This window comes from Rattus norvegicus, chromosome 6, assembly GCF_021556685.1.
Source record: "Rattus norvegicus strain SHRSP/BbbUtx chromosome 6, alternate assembly SHRSP_T2T, whole genome shotgun sequence".
Classification (NCBI taxonomy): domain Eukaryota; kingdom Metazoa; phylum Chordata; class Mammalia; order Rodentia; family Muridae; genus Rattus; species Rattus norvegicus.
In genome coordinates, this window is record NC_141539.1 from 28,799,850 (window position 1) to 28,827,792 (window position 27,943).

The 27,943-nt window shown below is 43.5% G+C and overlaps 2 long non-coding RNA genes across 6 annotated transcripts in view; one reads left to right on the forward strand and one right to left on the reverse strand.

Moving 5' to 3' along the window:
• LOC148005102 (uncharacterized) overlaps nucleotides 1-19,118 on the forward strand; it is a 29,642-nt gene extending 10,524 nt beyond the window's left edge. The window contains exons 3-5 of one of the 4 annotated variants that reach the window (XR_015622843.1): nucleotides 7,392-7,475; nucleotides 7,868-8,042; nucleotides 18,292-19,118. This is a non-coding gene — a long non-coding RNA (uncharacterized LOC148005102). Of the gene's footprint in view, nucleotides 1-7,391; nucleotides 7,476-7,867; nucleotides 8,043-9,209; nucleotides 9,296-10,631; nucleotides 13,932-18,291 lie in introns of those variants that run through there. The other 3 variants (XR_015622840.1, XR_015622842.1, XR_015622841.1) reach the window with 3 other exon arrangements.
• On the reverse strand, nucleotides 1,192-8,556 carry LOC148005103 (uncharacterized). Of its 2 annotated transcripts, none has more exons than XR_015622844.1 (3): nucleotides 8,474-8,556; nucleotides 7,803-7,964; nucleotides 1,192-2,640 (listed from the first exon to the last, which is right to left on the reverse strand). It is a non-coding gene; the product is annotated as an uncharacterized LOC148005103 (long non-coding RNA). The 2 variants fall into 2 exon arrangements; XR_015622845.1 differs by having other exon boundaries at nucleotides 7,803-7,961; nucleotides 8,474-8,553.
• Nucleotides 19,119-27,943: the final 8,825 nt, after the last annotated feature.

Here is a 27,943-nt window from a genome sequence, read left to right on the forward strand (position 1 = left end):
CTGATAAGGGGAAGAAACTTACTTATCTTTGGTAACTAAGCTATCGGCAGGCCTGATGCTACTTATACTCCTGGAGTCTGAGGCGGTAGTCATTCCTGGATGCCAGAGTCAGTCACTGCACATCCAGCATAAACAGTACCCATAACACACTGCTTTCTTTGCCCTAGAAGACCCCATAGCACAGAGGGGGCTTGAGCTGAGATCTCACAGTGACACCACTTGCTCTCCTCTGGAAAGTGGTGTCATAAATGCTCTAAGCTAAGGTCCTAGGCTCCGCTTTCATTCTGCTCATATTACGGCTGTTTCTCTCAATGGAGGGGAGCATAGCTGTCTGTCAGATACCCAGGAGTCCTGGTCATTCTTATGGCTCACCTTCTTACAGGAGAAGGAGCCAATGCTGGCGAGTCTTAGTTATTTACAATGTTTTTATGTTTTTTTTATGTTTATTATGTCCAAAGCTTGGTGATGGCCCCAGCAACCTTAAATCAATTTATCTCAATACTTATGTGATGTACTGATTGCATGCTGGGAATGTTATAAGAGACAAGTTCCTCAGCTCTGAGAGCTTATACTTCAATGGAATGTCCAGGGCGTGATAAGGCTGAGACAGTTTGCATACATGAAGGACACAAACTCCTAATCCAGAGGAATTATAATCCAGGAGGGAAAGTCAAACTGCTGTCTTTCCAGACAGCACCGGAATCATATACATGTACACATATATAATGTTGTGTGCTCATATTTATACAAATACAATGTCAGACCTATTTTACATATATATGTAAAAAATGGGGATACTGAGAAGACACTGACTTGGTAAAACACCTGCCATGCAAGCATGAGGCCTGGAGTTCAGGTTCCCAGCACCCATGTAAGCAGCTAGGTAGAGTGGTGTGCATGTACAACCCCAGCACTAGAACTGTGGCAAGAAGAGACTGAAAGATCCCTAGAGCTCATTAGGCAGCCATCTTGGCCAAATCAAAGAACTCTGGGTTCAATGAGATACATTGACTCAAAAAATAAGGCGGAGGGCAGTTGAGGAAGGCACTTGACATCGCCCACCGGCCTCCCCATGCAGATGCAAACTCATGAACTCGAGCCGCATTCCTAAACGCACGTACCCACATGAACACATAGTAGAGAGAGAAAAAGAGAGGGATTTATTTTTTAATTAATTATTTATTTTTTTTTGAGTCTAGAGTATAATTATATCATTTCTCCCTCCCCTTTCCTCCTGTCCATATATCCCTCCTTGTTCCCTTTCCAATGCATGGCCTCTTCTTCATTAATTGCTGTTACATACATGTACGTGAATGTGTGTGTGTGTGTGTGTGTGTGTGTGTGTGTGTGTGTAGGAATATATATGTATTCCTAAACACATAAATATAAACTGATGTTTGGACTATGTTACTTATATGTAGATTTTCAGGGATGACATTTGGTATTATTGGATAACCAATTGGTGTGCCCTTCCCTGGGGACAGTTAGTTCTCCCACTCCGAGCATTCCTTAGTTCCCTGTAGTGCTCTGTGTAGGGTTGACCTGCCCAACCTCTCATCTAATTCAGAGGTCTATTGTGTAGCTCACGTTTAGAAATTCATGTAGCTGAGAGTTTGCGGGTGTAGCTTCTGACATTCCTAGCAGACACAGTCTCACAGCAAACTCCCTGGTCCTCTGTCTCTCAACAATCTTCCCACCTAAGAGGTGTGTGTGTGTGTGTGGTGTCTTATTGGAGTATAGAAGCCAAGTCTCATCACTCACAGTCTGTGAGATGCAGAGCCAGGAATGCTAGCACTATGATTCGTTCTGAGGAGTTCTAAGTCTGAAGGGAGGAGAAGATATGCATCTTAGCTGAAGCGAAGAGAAGTGTCCATTGTTCCGCCACCGGTGGCTTCGATGGGGCTCACTCGTCCCACTCAAGGATGTGGTGTAAAGGGGCCCGTTCACACCAGTCAGGCCTCATTCACTCAAATCAACTGCTCCAAATGCCAATCTGATCTTGAACACACTCAGGAACGCTGTTTTAACATAAAGTCTTATTTATCCCTTACCCCTGTGAAAAGTAATCAGAATGATTAGCTAACAATATTTCCTCCGAAATCCATGGCCAGTGATTTTGGCCAGCCTTCTACAGGTCCATTTTCTTGGTGTAGATAAGGACTTTGGTAGAGACAGCTTTGGCACTAGAGGCCTCAGTTCCTCCCTGTGTATGGGGTGTAGTCTCTGCTGGATGCTAGCTTGAGGCTTGAGGGAGTCCTTTACGTCACTTTTTCTACCCCGTATGAGAGCAGATGTGTTAAGATACACGAAATCAGCTGTCAAGCTGCAGATCACCCAGATGAAGTTATTACTCTCGAGGCAAAGATATTTCAAAACATACAGAATTTTGAGCATCACAATAGATCTCTTTGCATTCCCAAGCAATTAAACAATTCATTCCCTGACAAGTATAGTTAAGTGTTTCCATATCAAAGTTATTGGGCCAAGTCTCCTACCATAATCTTCATCCAGACCCAGATCAATTTAAGTGGAATTCACCATTACTCAACATGGCGCGGATGCTGATTTCCCAGCTGGCTACTGCCGTTGAAATCTGTGATGAGAATAGGATCCACTCTGAAGTTAGATGAGGCTCACCACCTGGGCAAGGGAAATACAGCTGCGTGAGAATGAATGGACGGATCAGGTACAAGTCTGAACCGGTGACTCATTCATACAGCGATCATCTCCTTGGCTGCAGACTCTGGGAAGAAAAGGTGGTCAAGACCAATGCAGTAGCTGTGCCCACGGAGACTTCAAGCCAGCAACTCCCCAAACAGGAACAAGGGCCAAGATAAAGGGCTACTTACTGACGGAGCTTGGATGTAGTAAGGGGAGCACCCCACCCAGACTTTGGAGGAGGAATCCGTTCTGGGAATTGCCTTCAGGGAGAAGTTGGAAGCTGAAGGGTAGATTGAAGTTCGCTGTACAGTCAGGTGGGCGAGCAGTCAGCAGCAGTTCCAGTCAGAGGGAATAGTATACAACAAATTGCTTGTTTAAGCCAAAGGGCAGAATTTGAAGGAAATCTGAGGTCTGGAAAATGTAGGGCAGAGGCAATATTTCTAGAGCTGAGGCTACAGCATCTGCAGTATCTGGGCAGGAAGGACCCCATAAGTGGTTTGGGCTTCCCCTTTGGAAAGGTGACCCTACAATACCAGAGAGAGTCATGGTTTATGTCTCTTGCATTGATGTCATCATTAATAGCTCTGTCTCCTCTCACCCTTCAAAGCCTCTTGGGATGGATGATCAATTCTATGGTCACTGATCATTAGGGCTTCTGGAAGAGGTGGCTAACCAAGACGGGGTCTATGAATGTGTGGGGTGAGAACTCCAGCCCCTCTGGAGGGTGTGGGTGCATGCAGACATCTCAAGACGTGAATGGACTCATACCTGCCTTTAAGATAACTGTGGCTTCAAAGCCAAACGAAGTGATTCAGTTCATGGCCTCAAGCATGACTGATGACCAGCAGCTTTTCCGCCAGTCACCTAAAGAAGTTTAAATAGACTATTCAGGGTCAAATGTTTCAGATGGAACCTTCTAGATGTTACAGGGTCAGTTATAAAAAATGCAGAGCAGAAGTCAAAATACATCTGGGTTTCACAGAAGCCTGAAGCAGGCAGATCTTTTCATGCTGGTCATGCCTGGGTAGGTGACTAAACTCATGTAAGTTAGGGGCTCTTGACGTCTTCCCCACACTGAATCTTATGGGTCAGGGCCTACTCTGAGGATACTCCAGAGTATTCTCCTGCCTCTTCATCTAGGTGCTCAGGAGCTCTGGAGATTGAGGGTGTTCCGGGAAGTCAGCTCCCTGGACCCTGCTCCCAGTGGAAGGGGCCTGTTAGCAGAGTTAATGAGAGTTGTTCATAGTGTAAGTGCTGTTTCCAGGCTGGAGTTGGCATTTCTGCTAAAGCCTGCCTCTCCCACGGTAATTAACTAACTAACTATCAACAAAGGACTGATGCTATTATGATATAGCAAGCCAGGCTCCTTATCCTCCATCTGAGGAACCCCCGAGCTCTTAGAACTGGGAGAGTCCAGCCAGTGTCAAACAGGACTTCTGGGAATCAGGATGGTCACTTGACTCAGGCCTTTGCCCCACCCCTTTCTTTTGTCCCAGAGTTCAGGGTGAGAACCAGGTGGTTCTGACTGTGAACCCTTGACTCTGCAAGAAACCTGCTTAGTGGCTCACTATCCTGTCCTAATCGTGGGCCCAGTGCTGCGGTTGAGGGCCAGACTCAATCTGTTTCCTCATCAGCAAAAGATCTCTCCAGTGCTGTTCTGTCAGCGACTACAGAATCCTCCATGAAGTTTGGACAACTCTTCCACATATGTGTGTACAAACTGAGACCCAGAGTGTCATAGCGTTTGTCTGGGAACACCAGCAAGCACTAGGAGCTGGGGTAAGAATCTAGTACATCTAAGCCCAGACATCCTCGTCCTCCTTGGTTCACTAAGGATGTGGTATTCTAGTTTTGCTGGTGCTTTTCCACAGACAGAAGACCCAGTGAACTTCCACTCCCTCTGTCCTGGCTTCTATAGTTGGAGGCCCAGGAACTGCAGGGAGCAGAGACATAGGGGATGGGAAGTTTGCAAAGGCAGAGCTGGGGAATGCTCAGCCTGCGAGCCCCTAATGCTGTAGCAGCCCAAGGACATTCATGTTGGACTGTGACCTGGATAGCCGAAGTGGCCAGCTGGCTCCTGTCTCTGTTTAACATGTGCCTTACAAGCTGTGTCTCATGTTTCAGAGATGTCTGGCAGGGAGCTCTTTCCATCTAGACTTTTGGTACTCTGCCTTGGAATCTCGAGGCAGAATAATTGTGGAAGCAGTCTCATTAGAACTGCCCTTGTAAGTTGCTTATATAGTAATAGCCCCCACCTTTGCTGTGATGTCCTCTCAGGGCAAGCCTCAAGTCTTAATCACCTCTGAAAGCCCAGGTCCCTTATCATAGGGTCCCCTAGGAGCAACTGTTTGATCAAACCCACTTTATCAATTGCAGACTGTTTATACTGCCTGTTTTCTTTCCCAAACCCTGTCAGCGTGTGACTTCTAAAAGATGTTAGGTCACTGTAATGATATGCAAATGATATTTGATTCCCTAAATTCTTTATTTGACATTATTTTATCTATTATCCACTACAACACATAGTCTGCATACTTGTCATTGTTATTAATAATAGCTACACTGAATTCCAGGGTCCTAACATCCATGCTTTGCTTAAGCATTCCCTGATTGTTGAGTATTTGGGTTGCCTCCAGTATTTGAGCACTATAAATACCACTATGGGGCCACCTGGCTTTTCTCCCCTTCACCTGGAAATGTCTGTTCACACAAACTTCTTTAGATTAGAGGTAAGAGAGACTAGCCTGCTACTCTGTCGAAGGCAGACCAGTATCTCATACCATTGTTGCTCAGGGACTTCTTATCAAGCACTCAGTAGCCCAGCAAAGAGGCAGGGTGGGAGGTGGGGGTGGGCTCCTGCCTGACTGAAGCCCGTGAGTTCAGACTTGACAGGACTCCTTCAGGAAGCTTCTGTCTCTCAATCTAACTTCTTAGACTTGGTTTTCCTGTTGGAACATCTCATCAGATGGGCCCTGTGGTAGGCCTGATAATATAGACTTTTGTTCCTAGCAGGTCACTGCAAGATTATACTGGAAAACACCATTGGAGATGAAAGGTGACATTGTGGTTGAAATGCCACCCCTTCTATTTTCAACAAAGGGTAAAAGAAGCTTTCCTAAAACCACTCAGCCTGTTAGTGGCAGAACTGGGCCAGGGGTCAAGAGACTTGAGAAGGTCCAGGCTAAGCTTTTGCATCCTCTACCCACCCAAGGGAGCATATTTACAAGTTAGCATACATACCACAGGTAAGATACCAAGTTCTCTAGTAACTGACAGAAATCAACACAATTCCAATCACAGAAGGGTTCTTTGCAGATATAGGTAGATACACTATATCTTTATGGGAATATAGAGCTGGATCAATTTTGAAGCAGAAGTATCTTGGAAACTCATTATTTCACAGTAAAAGTTGCAGCAATCAAGATAGTGGGGTGTTGATGGAAGGATGTATAGAAAAGAGAGTGAAGAATTAGACTCCCATAGACATTGTCAGATGGTTTTTGACATATACAATGGTGACTCCATGGGTGAGAGAATAGTTCTTTCAACAAAAGGTTTAAAAACTAGGCAGCCTATGCAAAACAAGAAAGCTTAATATACACCCTATACTCTATTCAAAACTGAACCAACAGTCAATCGTAGACCTAAATATGAAATGTAGAACTATAAAAGTTTCTGAAAATAACAGAGGAGAAGATCTTTGTGATCCTGTTAGACAAAGAGTTCTTAAACATGGCAACCAACTCATGATCCATAAAAACCAACGAATTGGATTTTCTCTAAATAAGATACTTTGATTTCCGTTACAGAAGTGTTAAAGGCAATGAGGGGGAAACCCTACAGATTTGTGAACATATTTTCAGATCACACTTCGGACAATAGACGTATATTTCAGAGAATAAATAATTAAAAACAAATAAATATGAGAGCAAAAATGACCACAAGTTTCAAACTGATGAAAACTTAGAAAATATACACAAGCAAACAAGGCAGCAAACAGAGATGCTCAACACTGTAAGCCATCAAGAAAATACCTATTAAAGCCAGATTGAGATACCATCGTATACCCACTAAGACACTGACTCCGCCAAGTGCTGGCGAGGGTGTGATGAAGCTGAAACACTCATAGACTGATGGCGGGGGAAGCAAAAGCACATTCATTATGGAAAGTAGATTGATAATGTCTCACAAAGTTCAATGTATGCTTGCTGGTCAATAAAACAGTCCCACCTCAAGATGTTTAAAGGATTGAAAGCATCATCACATAAAAACCCATCATGTAATGTATAGATTATCCGTATTGCCAAAAATCTCGATCTAAACCAAATGTCTCTTCATAAATGCTCTCCGTCCGACACATTCATTCCCTGGGATACTCATTTTTTCATAAAGAGTAGCAAACTATTAATATATACTAACTTTCATACTTTCATACTCTAATGACGGGAATAAAAACCCGCATAGCAATCTGGTTGTTCTCATAAAGTGGATCTAAGTGAATGACTAAATCTTTTTTTTTTTTTTGGTTCTTTTTTTTTCGGAGCTGGGGACCGAACCCAGGGCCTTGCGCTTCCTAGGCAAGTGCTTTACCACTGAGCTAAATCCCCAACCCCTGACTAAATCTTAACGAATGAATGAATCTCAATGAATAAATAAATTTCAGAAGTATGATGTTAGATGAAATAAGCCATGAGGTAATGCTATATAATTCTACTTACATTACTTTATAGAAAGAGCAACATTAGAGGGATGTGAAGCAGATTCCTCGTTACCAGTGGTTGGGGATGAAGGGAGGGTCTGAATGCCAACGAATGGTAAGATCCCTTCTCTACGGTGCTGCAATTGTTCTTTTGTTAGTGGTAGTGCTTCAAGAACCTATTATATGTTGAATAAAACTCAGGACTGTCCATAAAAAAAAAACCTAACTTCTACTATATAGTTTAAGATACATATTATTAGTGAAGTTTTGTATTGCTAAATTACTTGGATTTCCTAACTACCCATTACAGAAGCCATTGGGAAAAAGGAATAGATTGCTCATTCTTTTACTAAGAAATGTGTGTAGGTACCTATAGCAAGGAAGGCATGACCTAGAGAGCTCTAATCCGGAAGACAAAGTTGCTCTATATATGAGCTTGTACCTTTCATGTCAACCTGTCCTGTAGCTTCCATTCATCCAAGCGACTGAGCTGTGGTTTCTCTGCAGGTCTGTCCATGGGCTCTTCGAGGCTGTACCAAGCAGATGATGGTGGTCACAGCAGCATTTCCGGACATCTGGTGCTCAATTTGCCCAGGTCAACCTTCTTACAAGAGCATATGGCCTGACGTTATTGACATGACACGGCTCCAGTTCTCTTCCTGAATTTCAGACCATTTTTGCTGTGAGTTCCCCCCTTTTCTCTCGGGGTTCACATCACCCCAAATGTACAGTAGAATTTAAGGAGCAGTGCAACAGCAATGGTGGGAAGAAGAATGGGCAAGAAGACTGAATGGGTGAGTAGTAGGCATGTATTCCAGGTGCCACTCGAGTCACCAGACATATAGGATTAGTGAGGGCTCCTAGCGATCCAATAGAACAGTAAAGTTCTCTCCTGATAAATACATGATTCTTCAAGAGTCTTGAAGATGGCTGTTCAGGTGGATTGCCTAATTTCAGCAGATAGGAAAAGACAAAAAAAAAAAAAATCCCACATCTACCTCAAGTCCGATGGAGTCAGGATCCCACGTCCTTCCTCACCCACTCTATCTCAGACTTGCAGCTGGTTTCTTTAGCAAGTGGCTAAGCTTTCTCTAAAGCAATGCCCCGACTCACCTGGGCCGTCGAGACCAAGCAGCAGGCCCCCACCCTTACTCTGAGTTCTGACTTGTTTAGCTTCAGGCAAAGAGCTCATTACTGCCCTGACTTGGATTCCAAGCATATACTAAGGGAACAGTTAAAAGTGTCTTTCATCAGATGATAAGCAATGATCCAAATATATCTGCTCCAAACTGCAAAATGAACCCAATACATTCCATTCTGAGTTGACTCTCGGGCCATCTGGCTCAGCTCCTCAATACACATACATGGACTTGACTTCCATGCAGGCTGACTCAGCCTTGACTCTTAAGTCCATGTAATTATGACAGAAGCTTCTAAGGAAATAGCTTCATGGAAGCTTCCTATGAGGGCATGTCAGGGACAGAAGCATAGTGGGTAAAGGGGAAGGGCCTGGGTATGATATTTCTCTGTGCTCTGTGGGGTAGGATGAGGGTTTGTAAGAGCAAGAGGTACTTCAGTCTGTTTCCACAAAGTCGGTTATGGTGCCTGTGGTGGTTTGACTATGAATGGCCCCCATAGGCTCATAGATTTGAATGCGGGGTCACTAGAGAGTAATGTTCCTTGAGAGATTAAGTGTGGCATTTTTGGAGGAAGTGTCACTGGAGGTGGGCCTTGAGGTTTCAAATGCTCAAGCCAGGCCCAAACACTCTCTCTCTCTCTCTCTCTCTCTCTCTCTCTCTCTCTCTCTCTCTCTCTCTTTCTCTTCCTGCCCCTGCTAATCCACATGTAGAACTCTCAGCTACCTCTCCAGTACCATGTCTGCTTGTGTGCCGCCATGTTTGCCACTGGGATAATAGTGGATTAAATCTCTGAAACGTAAGTTAGCCTCAGTTAAATGCTTTCTTTTATAAGGGTTGCTATGGTTATGGTGTCTCTTCACAGTATTAGAAACTCTAACAGTTCAGCAGCCCCTTCTAGATCCTGAGAACACAGAACAGGGTTTGGAATAAATGTGCTTAGATCAGACACTAAGGGGCACAGAAAGTAGAGGAGACACAGAGTCAGGAGTAGACTCTGTGTTTTGACCATGAAAAGTGATGGGGTCTGGTGACTCAAAAGTCCAAGACTGGCAGGAAATGTGAGTTCTGGAGGATGATATGGGTACTTAGTCATGATCTGGGGTTCAAGGACAGTTATCTATAACTAGAAGTAATTTACCCTCAAACACAAGGGCAGACACTGAGGGGGTTGGGAGCCCATACAATGATCTAAACGAAGGGGACACAGTGGGATTCTCAGTGTTAAGAGTTGGGTGTCAGGCTAGGACTCACCCAGGAAGCTTGGGGAGCATCTCCAGTACTTATTGTAAAAGGAGGATCAAGAATAACTCCAGGGGTTGGAGATTTAGCTCAGTGGTAGAGCGCTTGCCTAGCAAGCACAAGGCCCTGGGTTCGGTCCCCAGCTCCGGAAAAAAAAAAAGAAAAGAAAAAGAAAAAGAAAAAGAAAAAGTAAAAGAAAAAGAAAAAAAAAAAGAAGAACTCCAAAGAGGTTGACTTGGGTCTAGCCTCTGATCAAGGGTTGACTTGGGGACTAAAACTATCCTTCACAGCTGAGGCCAATGTTACTGGGCTTGCCAGCTTGATAAGGCCTGATAAGGGACTAGATGGAGGATGGGGTGAGAGACTCGGAATGCATGCCACAGCCTGCTGTGATAAAGCCACTTATTCATGGACTTCTAGTCTGACCTCACTGGCTGTGCAAAGGGACCACATTTCTCTAAGAGTGAGATCGGAAAACCAAACTTAAGAGATAGCAGCACACAGAGTGCCTCCTATCTAGCAGATAACTGGACGTAGGGGATCTAATAATCTGGGTACCATCTCCCAAGGCGATGTGTCTCAGCCTTGACTGAGCATCCCAGGGAGTTCATCAAACTATAACGCTTCTGCTCACCCTCAGAGGCTATTTCCTGGTCTGTAGCTGCGGGCTGCGCTCGGACAATGTACTGTCTGTGTCTTCTCCCATGCAGCAGCTGCTGGCCCAGAGACCACCATCCTTGACAAGTACTGGCTATGGGCTTTCTAGCCAGTACTGTAGAGTGAGGGAAGAGTCATCTTCTTCCGCCTCTTTGCTCTGGGTGGGACCTGGATGACTTTCTCTATTGTGTCTTAGTTTCTTCACCTCTAAAATAAAGGTTATGATTGTTCCTTAGGGTAATTGTAAGGACTAGGTGTGCAAGCAACTTTAAAGAGCACCTAGACCCGCGGATCCCGGCCCGCAGCAGCTCTCTGCTCCCAGACCCGGTGAGAGAGAGACCCAACCGCCTGGTCAGGTGGGCACTCCTGAGGCTGCAGAGCGGAAGAGACCACCAACACTGCTCACCCCTGCCCACATCCCTGGCCCAAGAGGAAACTGTATAAGGCCTCTGGGCTCCCGTGGGGGAGGGCCCAGGAGCGGCAGGACCCCTGCCAGAGACACCGCCGGACCCTGAAGGAAACAGACCTGATAAACAGTTCTCTGCACCCAAATCCCGTGGGAGGGAGAGCTAAACCTTCAGAGAGGCAGACAAGCCTGGGAAACCAGAAGAGACTGCTCCCTGCACACACATCTCAGACGACAGAGGAAAAAGCCAAAGACCATCTGGAACCCTGGTGCACTGAAGCTCCCGGAAGGGGCGGCACAGGTCTTCCTGGTTGCTGCCGCTGCAGAGAGCCCCTGGGCAGCACCCCACGAGCGAACCTGAGCCTCAGGACCACAGGTAAGACCAAATTTTCTACTGCAAGAAAGCTGCCTGGTGAGCTTGGGACACACGGAAGCAGAATTTCTCTAGGACCGGGCACGTTCTGTGTTTACCGGAAGTCCCACACCCGCGGATCCCGGCCCGCAGCCGCTCTCTGCTCCCAGACCCCGTGAGAGAGAGACCCAACCGCCTGGTCAGGTGGGCACTCCTGAGGCTGCAGAGCGGAAGAGACCACCAACACTGCTCACCCCTGCCCACATCCCTGGCCCAAGAGGAAACTGTATAAGGCCTCTGGGCTCCCGTGGGGGAGCAGCAGGACACCTGCCTGAGACACCTCCGGAACCTGAAAGAAACAGACCGGATAAACAGTTCTCTGCACCCAAATCCCGTGGGAGGGAGAGCTAAACCTTCAGAGAGGCAGACAAGCCTGGGAAACCAGAAGAAACTGCTCCCTGCACACACATCTCGGACACCAGAGGAAAAAGCCAAAGACCATCTGGAACCCTGGTGCACTGAAGCTCCCCGAAGGGGCGGCACAGGTCTTCCTGGTTGCTGCCGCTGCAGAGAGCCCCTGGGCAGCACCCCACGAGCGAACTTGAGCCTCGGGACCACAGGTAAGACCAAATTTTCTGCTGCAAGAAAGCTGCCTGGTGAACTCAAGACACAGGCCCACAGGAAGCTGAAGACCTGTAGAGAGGAAAAACTACACGCCCGAAAGCAGAACACTCTGTCCCCATAACTGACTGAAAGAGAGGAAAACAGGTCTACAGCACTCCTGACACACAGGCTTATAGGACAGTCTAGCCACTGTCAGAAATAGCAGAACAAAGTAACACTAGAGATAATCTGATGGCGAGAGGCAAGCGCAAGAACCCAAGCAACAGAAACCAAGACTACATGCCATCATCGGAGCCCAATTCTCCCACCAAAACAAACATGGAATATCCAAACACACCAGAAAAGCAAGATCTAGTTTCAAAATCATATTTGATCATGATGCTGGAGGACTTCAAGAAAGACATGAACACACTTAGGGAAACACAGGAAAACATTAATAAACAAGTAGAAGCCTACAGAGAGGAATCGCAAAAATCCCTGAAAGAATTCCAGGAAAACACAATCAAACAGTTGAAGGAATTAAAAATGGAAATAGAAGCAATCAAGAAAGAACACATGGAAACAACCCTGGATATAGAAAACCAAAAGAAGAGACAAGGAGCTGTAGATACAAGCTTCACCAACAGAATACAAGAGATGGAAGAGAGAATCTCAGGAGCAGAAGATTCCATAGAAATCATTGACTCAACTGTCAAAGATAATGTAAAGCGGAAAAAGCTACTGGTCCAAAACATACAGGAAATCCAGGACTCAATGAGAAGATCAAACCTAAGGATAATAGGTATAGAAGAGAGTGAAGACTCCCAGCACAAAGGACCAGTAAATATCTTCAACAAAATCATAGAAGAAAACTTCCCTAACCTAAAAAAAAGAGATACCCATAGACATACAAGAAGCCTACAGAACTCCAAATAGATTGGACCAGAAAAGAAACACCTCCCGTCACATAATTGTCAAAACACCAAACGCACAAAATAAAGAAAGAATATTAAAAGCAGTAAGGGAAAAAGGTCAAGTAACATATAAAGGGAGACCTATCAGAATCACACCAGACTTCTCGCCAGAAACTATGAAGGCCAGAAGATCCTGGACTGATGTCATACAGACCCTAAGAGAACACAAATGCCAGCCCAGGTTACTGTATCCTGCAAAACTCTCAATTAACATTGATGGAGAGACCAAGATATTCCATGACAAAACCAAATTTACACAATATCTTTCTACAAATCCAGCACTACAAAGGATAATAAATGGTAAAGCCCAACATAAGGAGGCAAGCTATACCCTAGAAGAAGCAAGAAACTAATCGTCTTGGCAACAAAACAAAGAGAATGAAAGCACACAAACATAACCTCACATCCAAATATGAATATAACGGGAAGCAATAATCACTATTCCTTAATATCTCTCAATATCAATGGCCTCAACTCCCCAATAAAAAGACATAGATTAACAAACTGGATACGCAACGAGGACCCTGCATTCTGCTGCCTACAGGAAACACACCTCAGAGACAAAGACAGACACTACCTCAGAGTGAAAGGCTGGAAAACAACTTTCCAAGCAAATGGTCAGAAGAAGCAAGCTGGAGTAGCCATTCTAATATCAAATAAAATCAATTTTCAATTAAAAGTCATCAAAAAAGATAAGGAAGGACACTTCATATTCATCAAAGGAAAAATCAACCAAGATGAACTCTCAATCCTAAATATCTATGCCCCAAATACAAGGGCACCTACATACGTAAAAGAAACCTTACTAAAGCTCAAAACACACATTGCACCTCACACAATAATAGTGGGAGATTTCAACACCCCACTCTCATCAATGGACAGATCATGGAAACAGAAATTAAACAGTGATGTCGACAGACTAAGAGAAGTCATGAGCCAAATGGACTTAACGGATATTTATAGAACATTCTATCCTAAAGCAAAAGGATATACCTTCTTCTCAGCTCCTCATGGTACTTTCTCCAAAATTGACCATATAATTGGTCAAAAAACGGGCCTCAACAGGTACAGAAAGATAGAAATAATCCCATGCGTGCTATCGGACCACCACGGCCTAAAACTGGTCTTCAATAACAATAAGGGAAGAATGCCCACATATACGTGGAAATTGAACAATGCTCTACTCAATGATAACCTGGTCAAGGAAGAAATAAAGAAAGAAATTAAAAACTTTTTAGAATTTAATGAAAATGAAGATACAACATACTCAAACTTATGGGACACAATGAAAGCTGTGCTAAGAGGAAAACTCATAGCGCTGAGTGCCTGCAGAAAGAAACAGGAAAGAGCATATGTCAGCAGCTTGACAGCACACCTAAAAGCTCTAGAACAAAAAGAAGCAAATACACCCAGGAGGAGTAGAAGGCAGGAAATAATCAAACTCAGAGCTGAAATCAACCAAGTAGAAACAAAAAGGACCATAGAAAGAATCAACAGAACCAAAAGTTGGTTCTTTGAGAAAATCAACAAGATAGATAAACCCTTAGCCAGACTAACGAGAGGACACAGAGAGTGTGTCCAAATTAACAAAATCAGAAATGAAAAGGGAGACATAACTACAGATTCGGAGGAAATTCAAAAAATCATCAGATCTTACTATAAAAACCTATATTCAACAAAATTTGAAAATCTTCAGGAAATGGACAATTTCCTAGACAGATACCAGGTATCGAAGTTAAATCAGGAACAGAAAAACCAGTTAAGGGGCTGGGGATTTAGCTCAGTGGTAGAGCGCTTACCTAGGAAGCACAAGGCCCTGGGTTCGGTCCCCAGCTCCGAAAAAAAGAACCAAAAAAAAAAAAAAAAAAAAAGAAAAACCAGTTAAACAACCCCATAACTCCTAAGGAAATAGAAGCAGTCATTAAAGGTCTCCCAACCAAAAAGAGCCCAGGTCCAGACGGATTTAGTGCAGAATTCTATCAAACCTTCATAGAAGACCTCATACCAATATTATCCAAACTATTCCACAAAATTGAAACAGATGGAGCCCTACCGAATTCCTTCTACGAAGCCACAATTACTCTTATACCTAAACCACACAAAGACCCAACAAAGAAAGAGAACTTCAGACCAATTTCCCTTATGAATATCGACGCAAAAATACTCAATAAAATTCTGGCAAACCGAATTCAAGAGCACATCAAAACAATCATCCACCATGATCAAGTAGGCTTCATCCCAGGCATGCAGGGATGGTTTAATATACGGAAAACCATCAACGTGATCCATTATATAAACAAACTGAAAGAACAGAACCACATGATCATTTCATTAGATGCTGAGAAAGCATTTGACAAAATTCAACACCCCTTCATGATAAAAGTCCTGGAAAGAATAGGAATTCAAGGCCCATACCTAAACATAGTAAAAGCCATATACAGCAAACCAGTTGCTAACATTAAACTAAATGGAGAGAAACTTGAAGCAATCCCACTAAAATCAGGGACTAGACAAGGCTGCCCACTCTCTCCCTACTTATTCAATATAGTTCTTGAAGTTCTAGCCAGAGCAATCAGACAACAAAAGGAGATCAAAGGGATACAGATCGGAAAAGAAGAGGTCAAAATATCACTATTTGCAGATGACATGATAGTATATTTAAGTGATCCCAAAAGTTCCACCAGAGAACTACTAAAGCTGATAAACAACTTCAGCAAAGTGGCTGGGTATAAAATTAACTCAAATAAATCAGTTGCCTTCCTCTATACAAAAGAGAAACAAGCCGAGAAAGAAATTAGGGAAACGACACCCTTCATAATAGACCCAAATAATATAAAGTACCTCGGTGTGACTTTAACCAAGCAAGTAAAAGATCTGTACAATAAGAACTTCAAGACACTGAGGAAAGAAATTGAAGAAGACCTCAGAAGATGGAAAGATCTCCCATGCTCATGGATTGGCAGGATTAATTTAGTAAAAATGGCCATTTTACCAAAAGCAATCTACAGATTCAATGCAATCCCCATCAAAATACCAATCCAATTCTTCAAAGAGTTAGACAGAACAATTTGCAAATTCATCTGGAATAACAAAAAACCCAGGATAGCTAAAGCTATCCTCAACAATAAAAGGACTTCAGGGGGAATCACTATCCCTGAACTCAAGCAGTATTACAGAGCAATAGTGATAAAAACTGCATGGTATTGGTACAGAGACAGACAGATAGACCAATGGAATAGAATTGAAGACCCAGAAATGAACCCACACACCTATGGTCACTTGATTCTTGACAAAGGAGCCAAAACCATCCAATGGAAAAAAGATAGCATTTTCAGCAAATGGTGCTGGTTCAACTGGAGGGCAACATGTAGAAGAATGCAGATCGATCCATGCTTATCACCCTGTACAAAGCTTAAGTCCAAGTGGATCAAGGACCTCCACATCAAACCAGACACACTCAAACTAATAGAAGAAAAACTAGGGAAGCATCTGGAACACATGGGCACTGGAAAAAATTTCCTGAACAAAACACCAATGGCTTATGCTCTAAGATCAAGAATCGACAAATGGGATCTCATAAAACTGCAAAGCTTCTGTAAGGCAAAGGACACTGTGGTTAGGACAAAACGGCAACCAACAGATTGGGAAAAGATCTTTACCAATCCTACAACAGATAGAGGCCTTATATCCAAAATATACAAAGAACTCAAGAAGTTAGACCGCAGGGAAACAAATAACCCTATTAAAAAATGGGGTTCAGAGCTAAACAAAGAATTCACAGCTGAGGAATGCCGAATGGCTGAGAAACACCTAAAGAAATGTTCAACATCTTTAGTCATAAGGGAAATGCAAATCAAAACAACCCTGAGATTTCACCTCACACCAGTGCGATTGGCTAAGATCAAAAACTCAGGTGACAGCAGATGCTGGCGAGGATGTGGAGAAAGAGGAACACTCCTCCATTGTTGGTGGGATTGCAGACTGGTAAAACCATTCTGGAAATCAGTCTGGAGGTTCCTCAGAAAATTGGACATTGAACTGCCTGAGGATCCAGCTATACCTCTCTTGGGCATATACCCAAAAGATGCCTCAACATATAAAAGAGACACGTGCTCCACTATGTTCATCGCAGCCTTATTTATAATAGCCAGAAAATGGAAAGAACCCAGATGCCCTTCAACAGAGGAATGGATACAGAAAATGTGGTACATCTACACAATGGAATATTACTCAGCTATCAAAAACAACGAGTTTATGAAATTCGTAGGCAAATGGTTGGAACTGGAAAATATCATCCTTAGTGAGCTAACCCAATCACAGAAAGACATACATGGTATGCACTCATTGATAAGTGGCTATTAGCCCAAATGCTTGAATTACCCTAGATCCCTAGAACAAACGAAACTCAAGACGGATGATCAAAATGTGAATGCTTCACTCCTTCTTTAAATGAGGAAAAAGAATACCCTTGGCAGGGAAGGGAGAGGCAAAGATTAAAACAGAGACTGAAGGAACACCCATTCAGAGCCTGCCCCACATGTGGCCCATACATATACAGCCACCCAATTAGACAAGATGGATGAAGCAAAGAAGTGCAGACCGACAGGAGCCGGATGTAGATCGCTCCTGAGAGACACAGCCAGAATACAGCAAATACAGAGGCGAATGCCAGCAGCAAACCACTGAACTGAGAATAGGTCCCCTATTGAAGGAATCAGAGAAAGAACTGGAAGAGCTTGAAGGGGCTCGAGACCCCAAAAGTACAACAATGCCAAGCAACCAGAGCTTCCAGAGACTAAGCCACTACCTAAAGACTATACATGGACTGACCCTGGACTCTGACCCCATAGGTAGCAATGAATATCCTAGTAAGAGCACCAGTGGAAGGGGAAGCCCTGGGTCCTGCTAAGACTGAACCCCCAGTGAACTAGTCTATGGGGGGAGGGCGGTAATGGGGGGAGGGTTGGGAGGGGAACACCCATAAGGAAGGGGAGGTTGGAGGGGGATGTTTGCCCGGAAACCGGGAAAGGGAATAACACTCGAAATGTATATAAGAAATACTCAAGTTAATAAAAAAAAAAAAAAAGAGCACCTAATGTTAGTACAAAGCAAGCGCACCAAAGTGCTAGCTCTTAGTACATACTGGGCGCTTTTAAAAACATGCCATGTGGGTTGACAAAGACTACTCAAAATTAATACTATCACCATTTCATCAGGAAATGCAAGATGAGGTTAATCGTGCAATTAGGATCTAAACCCTAGGGCTGTTTCAAAGTGGCTTTTATGGCTTCCTTCCCCTCTGTCTGCCTTCCTTTAAACTCTAAACCCAGCAAACGGCTGAGCCCTAAAGGATGAATAAAGACTTAGGCTTTCAAGAACTCTGGGAGCTCAGAGAACAGGAGTCACAAGGAGGAGGTGGGGGAGGATGTTTACGTGGGAACTGGGCACAGAAGTTGCCCAGGACGCACATGGTGGGCATTTTTTGTGTGTTCAGAGAACAGATATGCACAATGACTCAGTGTTTTGCCCACACATTCCCTCTCTTCTCTTGGCTGTCTCAGCTGATTGAAGTCATCAGTGGTATGTGGCAGGTGCAAACGGATCACCCACTGATGGATTACACAGCCCCAGAGGACATCCCTCCCTTCTGCCTAATATGGACACCAAATCCAGCCACTGAGCTACAAGCATGAACAGACACTGCGACTTGTGGATGATGAATCAAACCATCCCACTCTCCCACATGGACCACAATGTCCCAGCAGCAGGAAGGATCCATTGTAGCCAGCCCATGCGTATTAGGTGGGGAGTCTGTGTAGCTCTTGTCCTAATTGCAGTCACTTGCCTTGCATTACACGCTTATGAACGGGGGTGGAGACCATGTGTTTGGTCATCCCAACTCTTTACTACTGCCAGACAGAAAATTCATCCATATTTAGCATCTGAAGGCTTTGTAAACTGACGACTGCCTTTGTGGTTTTGGCAGCCTAAAATTCAGTCTGAATTTCCTCGGGTCTGGAAGATAAATCTACCTGGCGTTCCTTACACTCCCTGGATTTGCCATGCCCAAACCTCTTCTGTACCCTTTAGTCTCTGAGTCTTCCCTTTCTTCCCCCACTGTCTCAGTGGGTGGTAACATCAGTAAACATCCAAGCCCAGAGTTGACCCAACATACGTTTTAAAATTTTAATTAGTGGGGCACTGGAGAGATGGCTCAGTGGTTAAGAGCACTGACTGCTCTTCCAAAGGACCTGAGTTCAAATCCCAGCAACCACATGGTGGCTCACAACCATCTGTAATGGGATCTGATGCATTCTTCTGGTCTGTCCAAAGACAGTGACAGTGTACTCACATACATGGAATAAATAAATAAATCTTTTAAAAAAAATTTTAATTAGTTGATTTTATTTTTTGGAAGAGAAGAACAAATAGTTCCCAGATGCCCCTTCTTTGTTATTTCTAAAACCAATGTCTTCCATTAGATGATGCGCAGAATTTTGTTATGATGGATGAACCAAAACCAATCTATTACTTACTGAAGTCCATGTTAACGTAAAGACTGACTCTTCGTTTTGTCTCAGCAATAGATTTGTGTACACTATTCTTCTTCTAATAGTGAACACATAACATTGAGACACAAATTGTAATAGAAAGTTTGATCCTTAAGCAGATAGAAGTGAGGACTACATAGAGGACCCCTCCTAAGGAGGACATCAGGACATGATTGGTGACACCTTGCTATCCTTGCCACTGAGTTGCAGGAATGCCCACAATCTTACTGGATTCTGGTTTCTCCTGACCTCCTCAGGCAGGTGGCAGAGCCTGTCATTTTTAGATTGACTTACTAATTTATTTGGTTGGTCATTTTGTTTGTTTGTTTGTTTGTTTTGAGACAGGGTTTCTCTGTGTAGTCCTGGTTGGGCAAGAACTCACTCTGTAGACCAGGCTAGCCTTGAACTCAGAGATCTGCCTGCCTCTGCCTCCTGAGTGCTGGGATTAAAGGTGTGCACCATCACTACCACTGCCCAGCAACTAACTCTTGTTTTAAGTGTCAGCTCATAGAATCACCTCCTAATGATCTAGTGATCTTTTCTGTAGAATATATGCACTAGCTGAGTTAGTAGCCCATTCTCTTGATCCCAATGTCCGTAATGTATTCTCAGATTTCGGGGCTGATCGTTAGTACCCATCTATGGACCTGGTTTCTAGAGCAGGATGTCCATTACTCACCAGTCCCTGGTAGGGGGTCGATGACTTGGGATATCTACCTTCCTTTCTGACTTCCATATAATCTCAACGACAACCTGCTAGTTTGTTTCCTCATTTTTCTCCTACTTTCAGAGGCCCCAGAACAATCTCTACCTCAGTGATGGGACCAGATGAAAGGAAGAAGAAAGACAAAGCAAGTACCCTCCATACTGGGCAATTCAACCACTGTTCAGATCCACACACCTTTGTTAGCCTTTCAGTTCTTACATGCAGAAACGGTTAACTTCAGAAGCAACAATGGAATGATCTGGAATGCCTCCACTTGTTACAGGATACATTCATTCAGGGAAAAGGAATGCATTGTTCACTTTTTTTTAGACTTCTTTTGCCTTCTAATTTGAGTGCTGTGGGCTATTAAAATGTTTTCTCACAAAGAGGGGGGCATTAAGAATTCTAAGGTATTCATTTCTATTCTGTTCATTATAACTAATTCGAGGTGCGTGCTGTATGCTATGGGATGTGATGCAGGGGCAGGTCTTCTGTGTGATGACCATTCTAGACACTTCTCAAGAGCAAAGTATCTTCGTCAAATATGCATACTTTTCATCCACGATGGGGGTTAGGCCTTGGGTCCTCTTCTGTCTATTCAGTGATGGTCCCAAGGATCAAACATCTTTGAGCATAGCTGTATGATCTTGATCAGATACTAGCCCAGTTCTGTTCTGTTTTGGGTTCTGTTTGGAAATGCCGACCTTCCACTAGAAGGTCTATTACAACCACATACACTGGCTTTCACATTCTGATTTTATGACTGTGCTTCTATGCATGAGAAGCAATTGGATTCAATCAACAATACAATGATTAGGCTCTGCCCACTGCTTTCTATCTCAACCCTTGGCACAGAAATTCCAACAGTGTCTTCCCCTGCCACTTTGGGACTTAAACCAGCTTATGACATTGTAGTCTCCAGGAAGGGGCAGTCCTTCCAAAGCCCCTTACATCCTCTTGATAACTTTTATGTATAATATAAGAAAAAATGGTCTCTCAGGAGAAAACTGTGTACCCTGTATAGCCCAGTTTTCTAGGGGACTAGTTCCTACTGTTCACTGCCTTCGAGCTGTTTAGCAAATGCTCCATAAATGGTAAGTGATAGATATGGAATTTGTGTCCTGTCTGATCTAATTAGCTCCCTCCTCATTTGGGGAAAAACCAGTTTTGTTTCCATTTGAAATGCATCTCAACATTCCTTTACCCTACAGAAATGTGGTGTGTGTGTGTGTGTGTGTGTGTGTGTGTGTGTGTGTGTGTGTGTGTGTATTGGCTTCTCATTTAAACATCTGCCTGGCTTCCTGCTATCTAGAGTAAATACGGTCCTTAATGTGGGTATTTTTATTTTTGTATGCGAGTCATGATTTTTATCTCTTTCTGAAAATTATCTTTAATAGCATATTGTCTCCTCCAAACCTTCCCAAAGACTTGTTCTATTTTCAGCCCATCACTGACTCTTGTTGTCCATCACCAGCTTGGTTCTGCTCTTTAGAGCTCCCCTCCACCCTCCCTCCCTCCCATTAAAGCGCCTCCTAATTCCTGTGCTTTTTCACCCCAGACTTGGACAAAATCAGGCTCCAACATATCTGGATCCTGCTGGAAACCCAGTGTTTCGAGGTTTGTTGTGTTGGAAATTTCAGCTACAGTACTGGGAAACGCAGCCTGGGCGTGCTTTGGTATTTAAGATCACCTAAGGGCTGCCCAGTGGGTGCCAGGGGACAGAGATGGAGGTGCTAAGTCTTTCCAGACACTCAGTACGATGTTACTTACGTGGATTATTGAGCCCTTTGCTTTGATTTTTGTTGTTGTTGTTTTTGGTTTTGTTTTCACTTTAAAATAGGATGTCAGATTAGGCTGGAGGTCTGTTACCTTCAGTTAATGCTTTTGGTTTTTGTTCTTCTCTATCTTTCTTTCTTTCTTTCTTTCTCTCTTTCTCTCTTTCTTTCTTTCTTTCTTTCTTTCTTTCTCTCTCTCTCTCTCTTTCTTTCTTTCTTTCTTTCTTTCTTTCTTTCTTTCTTTCTTTCTTTCTTTCTTTCTTTCTAATGAAGAACTACAACAGCCCCAAGTGTGACTTTGCTAATATATTTAGGCCGTCTTATTTAGGTGTGCATATATGTGTGACACACACAGAGAAAATAGAGGAAATGAGAGAAGGCCCCACCCGTTTGCAAAGTGTTTGAACAGTGGTACTTCCTCAAATCATCCCCTAAGCTTCAGAGCAACTTCTGAGTTCCAAACATCCCAGGGAAGCAACTGCCCCTGGGGGCTGCCTATGCTGCTGACTTTTCTGGGTCCCAAGGATAGGGACTTTTTTTTTTTTTCTTGAAACTTGTTTAAGCTAATTAGAGATGTTTAATTATCTCTGTTAAATTCATAGCTAGGGGAAATAAGAGGGGGAAGTGAGTCACAGATGCTGAACTTTCTTTCTACTTTAAAAATTTAACCCTTTCTTTACAGCGGTGTGGGCAACGTTCATTTTTAACCACGGCTCCCACTGAGCACAAGAGTCATGTCTTCTGCCAGAAAACATGTTGTTAGTTATATTGGAGAAAGGGAGAAATTATATAGTACGTGGTTTGCGGATTAGTATCTTTGAAAACGGAGGTAGAGGATGGCTACAGACCAAGACTAAACAGACCCTGTGTGGGCCTTAAGGAAATTTCTCTGGGTAGCTCAGAGAGGACTGAAGAGGTCATTTCTACATTCCATGAATGAAATTCTTTACTAAATTATTCATTGGGAAGAGCCGGACTTGATCCTAGACGAAAGTAAAACGGAGAGAGGGATGCCATTTTGAAGCTGGCTTTACATTATAAAAACACAGTGCCAGAAAGACTCGGATTTGCCAAGCTCTCAGAGGCACCAGATGGTACACTTAAACACACAGGAAATTCCTCTTTGAACAGGCAAAAGTCTGTGATGTCAGAGGCAAGAGAAATCACCCTACTCGGGGCCTTAAAATTAGACACAGCCAAAGTACAAAAATTACAATTTAAAGATTCTAATCAGCTCTATTTTCAATTCTACAATCACATATTTCAGGCCATAACACAGGAATATGAGTGCCAGTGGTCTGAATTTGGGGGAGGGGGTTAATAGCAGCGGAGGGAGGGCTGAAGAAAGGAAAATAAAGCTGAAAAAAAAAGATGAGAGGCATGGCTCATGTCAGGCCACGCCCTCTGTAAAGGAGGCAGAGGGGCTGTTACTCAAAAAGAACTGATTGGTTAACAGGTTACTTCCTCACTTGCGCAAGCGCATGTGCGCGTGTGCGTGCATGCGTGCCCCCCCTCCCCCGCTCCCTCTGTTGTTCAGGGGAAATTTATTGTCATGCCAGTTGAAATGGGCCTGTTTGGGAAATCTGGTTAGCTGTATCAAGCTTAATTTCTCAAGTCTGATAACAGCTAGTTTTAGTTTAGTTTAATGGCAGAGACATTTAGCATAAGTGACTCCATCGAGTGTGTGTGTGTGTGTTGTGTGTGTGTGTGTGTGTGTGTGTGTGTGTGTGTGTGTGTGTGTGTCTGTCTGTCTGTCTGTCTGTCTGTCTGTCTGTCTGTCTGTCTGATGTATTAGGGCCTAGTATGAGAGTTTGTTTGAAAACAATGGCTAACAGCACTGACTTTTTTTTTTCTTTCCATCAGAATTTAAAACCCAACAGATAGCCAAGCAGCATGGTGGCCCTGGCCCCTCCTCTTCCTACAGTCAGTTCCTGGTACTAACAGAGTGACCCAAAAAGGAGAGTTGGGAACTCCAGGACCCTGGAAACCCTACTATGGTTTTCTGTGAAATGACATTTGCCCAGAACCAACCAGAAGCCCAGTTGGGACACCCCAGGTCACTTTTTGGTTCTTTTTTTTTTTTTTTTCCGGAGCTGGGGACCGAACCCAGGGCCTTGAGCTTCCTAGGCAAGCGCTCTACCACTGAGCTAAATCCCCAACCTCCCCCAGGTCACTTTTGATGCCCCCTTCCTCCTCTTGCTCTGCCCATGTCGTGCACCATCGACCCAGCTCAACTATTGCAGTCTCTGGAAACTCCCTCCGAGCTGCAGGCTTCTTCTCCCTTTGACTGAGTAGATGAATGGTGGGGCTCTGTTCGGAGTCTGTCTCTCCTCTCCTCTTCCACCTGTTCTCTTCATGCTGCAAGAATGGTTTTTGGCACAAATCTTAGTCATGTCCCTCTCTTGCTTAAAAGTCTTTGATGGCACTTTGCTCCCTTCACCAGTGATAGCAAAAGTCTGCCTGCTTAAAGGTTGTTTTTGGTCCTACCTTAAAGGCTTGAAAGCCAGTCTTGAAAGATCACATTACCCTCAGTATCTTAATTGACTCCTAGAGCGACATTTAAAGGCATTTGTCGAGGAAGACTTGAGCCTCGACCAATGGTGAAATTCATATTACCCAGCACCTAGTAAAAATGATCAGAGCCAAAGAACTAGAAAGATAAATTTAATTTAGAAAGAAATGCAGATAGGAACATGAGGATAGAAGAAACAGGCCAGAGAATTTATTTATTTTTTTAAAGATGCAAGTATAAACCATAAGATAAAGAAGAGAGACGGCAACGTGACATCTTAAGAAGAGAAGAAAATATACATGAATGAAACAAAGAAGGCCCAAGTCAAACTTCCAAAGACTAAAGGAGCAATTCTGGTAATAGAGATAAAAATAAACCCCCGAGGTCAGAATAATTCTATCTTAGACACTGAAGAGGGGAGGAACTAACTCCATGGAGTTCTGGTTACCTGCAAGTGAACTTGAAACGAGTTAGCATACAAGTCGATTGTCCCCCAAAGAGGAGTAGAAAGATACAGGGGAGAAATCAAAGTGGGATCATTTACCAACTTCAGAAAAGGGGTCCTGAAAGTTCAACCAAAAACATAAAGGAAACGTTCCAAATCGCAAAATGAAATGGCCTTAAGGTAGCAAGAAAGAAAAGCCCTAAAAACATCTGGGAAGGGAGCGTGAGGAAGAGAGGGAAGGACGGCTGGCTCGTCCTTAAGGACAACGCAGTGCAAAGGACACTTGTTCAGCTCTGAGCTAAAAGGAAACACTGTGAACCTAGACTTCTATGCAAAGCAAATATACACACATAGTATGTATGACGTACATATGTATGGTTATATGTATATCTACGTAGATAACAAGTGAATGAGAAATATTTTTCAGACATACAGAGTTCAAACAATTGGTCACCAGTCTACGAGAAAGTTAAAGGAGAACCATTAGAAAGCAGGAAAGTGACATAGAAGTCTTTTTTTTTTTAGTTCTTTTTTTTCTTTTTTTTTTTTTCTTTTTTTCGGAGCTGGGGACCGAACCCAGGGCCTTGTGCTCGCTAGGCAAGCGCTCTACTGCTGAGCTAAATCCCCAACCCCCAACATAGAAGTCTTGATCTGCCCAAATAAATGGAAAGATTGTAAATGGTAAATAATTCAAAAATTATTTAAAAGTCTTTTTAATAAAAGATACTTCATCAATAAAAAGAAAAATATTAATGTAATGTAGCGTTTACAGTATACACAGAAGTAAAATGTCCACAAGACAGACAAAAGATGGTGTGAACAGAAGGCTCTTGGTTAGATACGTTGGAATACTATCAATGAAGGTGACTGTCTAGTCAGGCTCGATGTTGCTGGGATAAAACCATGACCAAAGGCAACTTGAGGAGGAGAGGGTTTATTTCTAGCTTATGGGTTATGGTCCATTATAGAGAAAAACCAAGGCATGAACTCAGAGCAGAAATCTGAAGTCAGGAAGTAAAGTGGAGACGATGGAGGACCTTGCTTACTGTCTCACCTTTGCTCCCAACCCAGGCACCATCCACAGTGGACTGAGCACTACTCCATAAACTGGCAAGCGAGAAAATGCTCACACAGGGCTGGGAGATGGCTCAGAGATTGAAATCACTGGCTGCTCTTAAGGAGGACCTGGTTTAAGTTGCCAGCACCCACATGGCAGCTCAGAACTGTCTATAACTCCAGCTTTTAAAGAACCCAAATGACCCTTTTCTGGTCTCTGTGGACACAGGGCACACATGTGATGCACAGACATAAATGCAAGAAAAACACCCATGGGCATATAATATAAATAAATTATAACAGAGCTAAGAAAGAAAAAGGGGAGGAAGGAAGGAAGGAAGGAAGGAAGGAAGGAAGGAAGGAAGGAAGGAAGGAAGGAAATCCCCATGGATATGCCCATAGCCACTTGGATAGAGGCAATTTCTTAACTGAGGTGACTCTAGTTTGGGACAAGCTAACAAAAACAAACCAGCACAATGACTCTAATTAAAAAACAAAAAACAAACAAACAAACAAAAAAAAACCAAAAAAACCCGAACAATCTAAAACCCACTAAATATTATAAATCTAAAAGCAAGCATCCCAAAATAAAGTGACACAGATAAATATAACTAAAAAGTCAATCAAATAAATAAAATAATAAATATTTAATCTAAAAGAAGATAAAAATACCAACACCAAAACTAGATGGGCAGCACAGCAAAGATAGCGCCATGCTGATTCCGTGTGTAGCCACGTTGAGTGTGACTGTGTAAAAGACTCATTTAAAAGTCAAGCATCATCCAAAAATAGATCTTAAAAAGGCAAATTCTATCCTGTATATTAGAAACAAAACAGAAACACAAAGACACAAGTAGATTAATTAAAAAATGGTAGAACATGCTATAGTCAAGTCCACTAGAAAGGGTTTTTCTCCACTGAGAACTAAATGTGGTAGGGCTCTCAAGGAGCTGAGAAGGCATCATAACCATCCCTCCTATAAATGCCTTGCTAGAGTCATGGCTCCCCACCTTCCCCATGCTCTGACCCTTTAATACAGTTTCTCATGTGGTAGTGACTCCAACCATAACATTATTTTTGTTGCTACTTCATAACTGTAATTTTGCTACTGTTAATGGCATAATGTAAATATCTGTTTTCCAATAGTCTTAGACAATCTCAGTGAAAGGAGGGTTCACACCACTCACCCCTGAAAGGAGCCACTGTGGCCAAGAACCACTTCTGTGGAGGTCGTCTCCTTCCTCTGTGAACCGCTGTGGAATGCTGGAGGCAATCCCAGACACTGTGACCAGACAATGGGAAAGTAGAGAAGAAAGGACCTCCAGGTGAGACTCAGGTATTCTGCTCACATGGGGGCGAGAAATAGGACAAACTGTTAGGAAAATTCAGGCAGGGAGACCTATTGGTTGAATGACTGGGAAAGGGGCCAGATCATAGTGGTTCCCAAGTCAGAACGGCATGGGAACAGAGTTCAGGGCAGGGCCGCCTTGAGTAACTAATGAGTTGGCATTGTTTCCTATTAATGAAACCTTATAAAAACGCCATAAGGTGCTGAATGTGAGCAATTTAGGGGGGCCGCAGGTTTTGTTCAGTAGGTTCTAGATATAAGCTCAGGCCTAGAATATAAATCTACCTACTTCTCTATCTTTCTTCCAAAGTGTAGCCACATGGAGACTGCCAAATTCTATCACCCTGGAACTTCTTGCCATGTTGCTGGAGATCACCCTGTTCTAACAGGGGCCATCTTGACTGTGAGGGAGTACCACAGTCCTTCATGATAGACACATGAATGGAGTACGAATCAAGGAGAAGCAGAAAAGTTGAACCATTGAGAGTTGACATCAGGAGGAGGAGAGAGGAGGACTGGACCAGGGAAAGGAGGGAAGAAAGGACCAGTGCCCAGCTAATAGGTGGCGCCATGAGAAGATCCTCCCTTTGACAATGACCACAAGAGCTACGTGAAACATTTTCAAAACCTGCAGACATCGTAGGCCATATTCCCCCCAGAAATGACTACCAGCTCCGTTAGAGAAGCTTCAAGGCTCTGCACTTGACAAAACAGAAATCTGTAGGCAAGTGAGTAATGGTGGGTCTCAAGGGGACCAGAAGAATGTCCCCAGGAAGAACAGAAGTGCAGGGGATGAGGTGTCACAGCTGAGGGAGAGAGA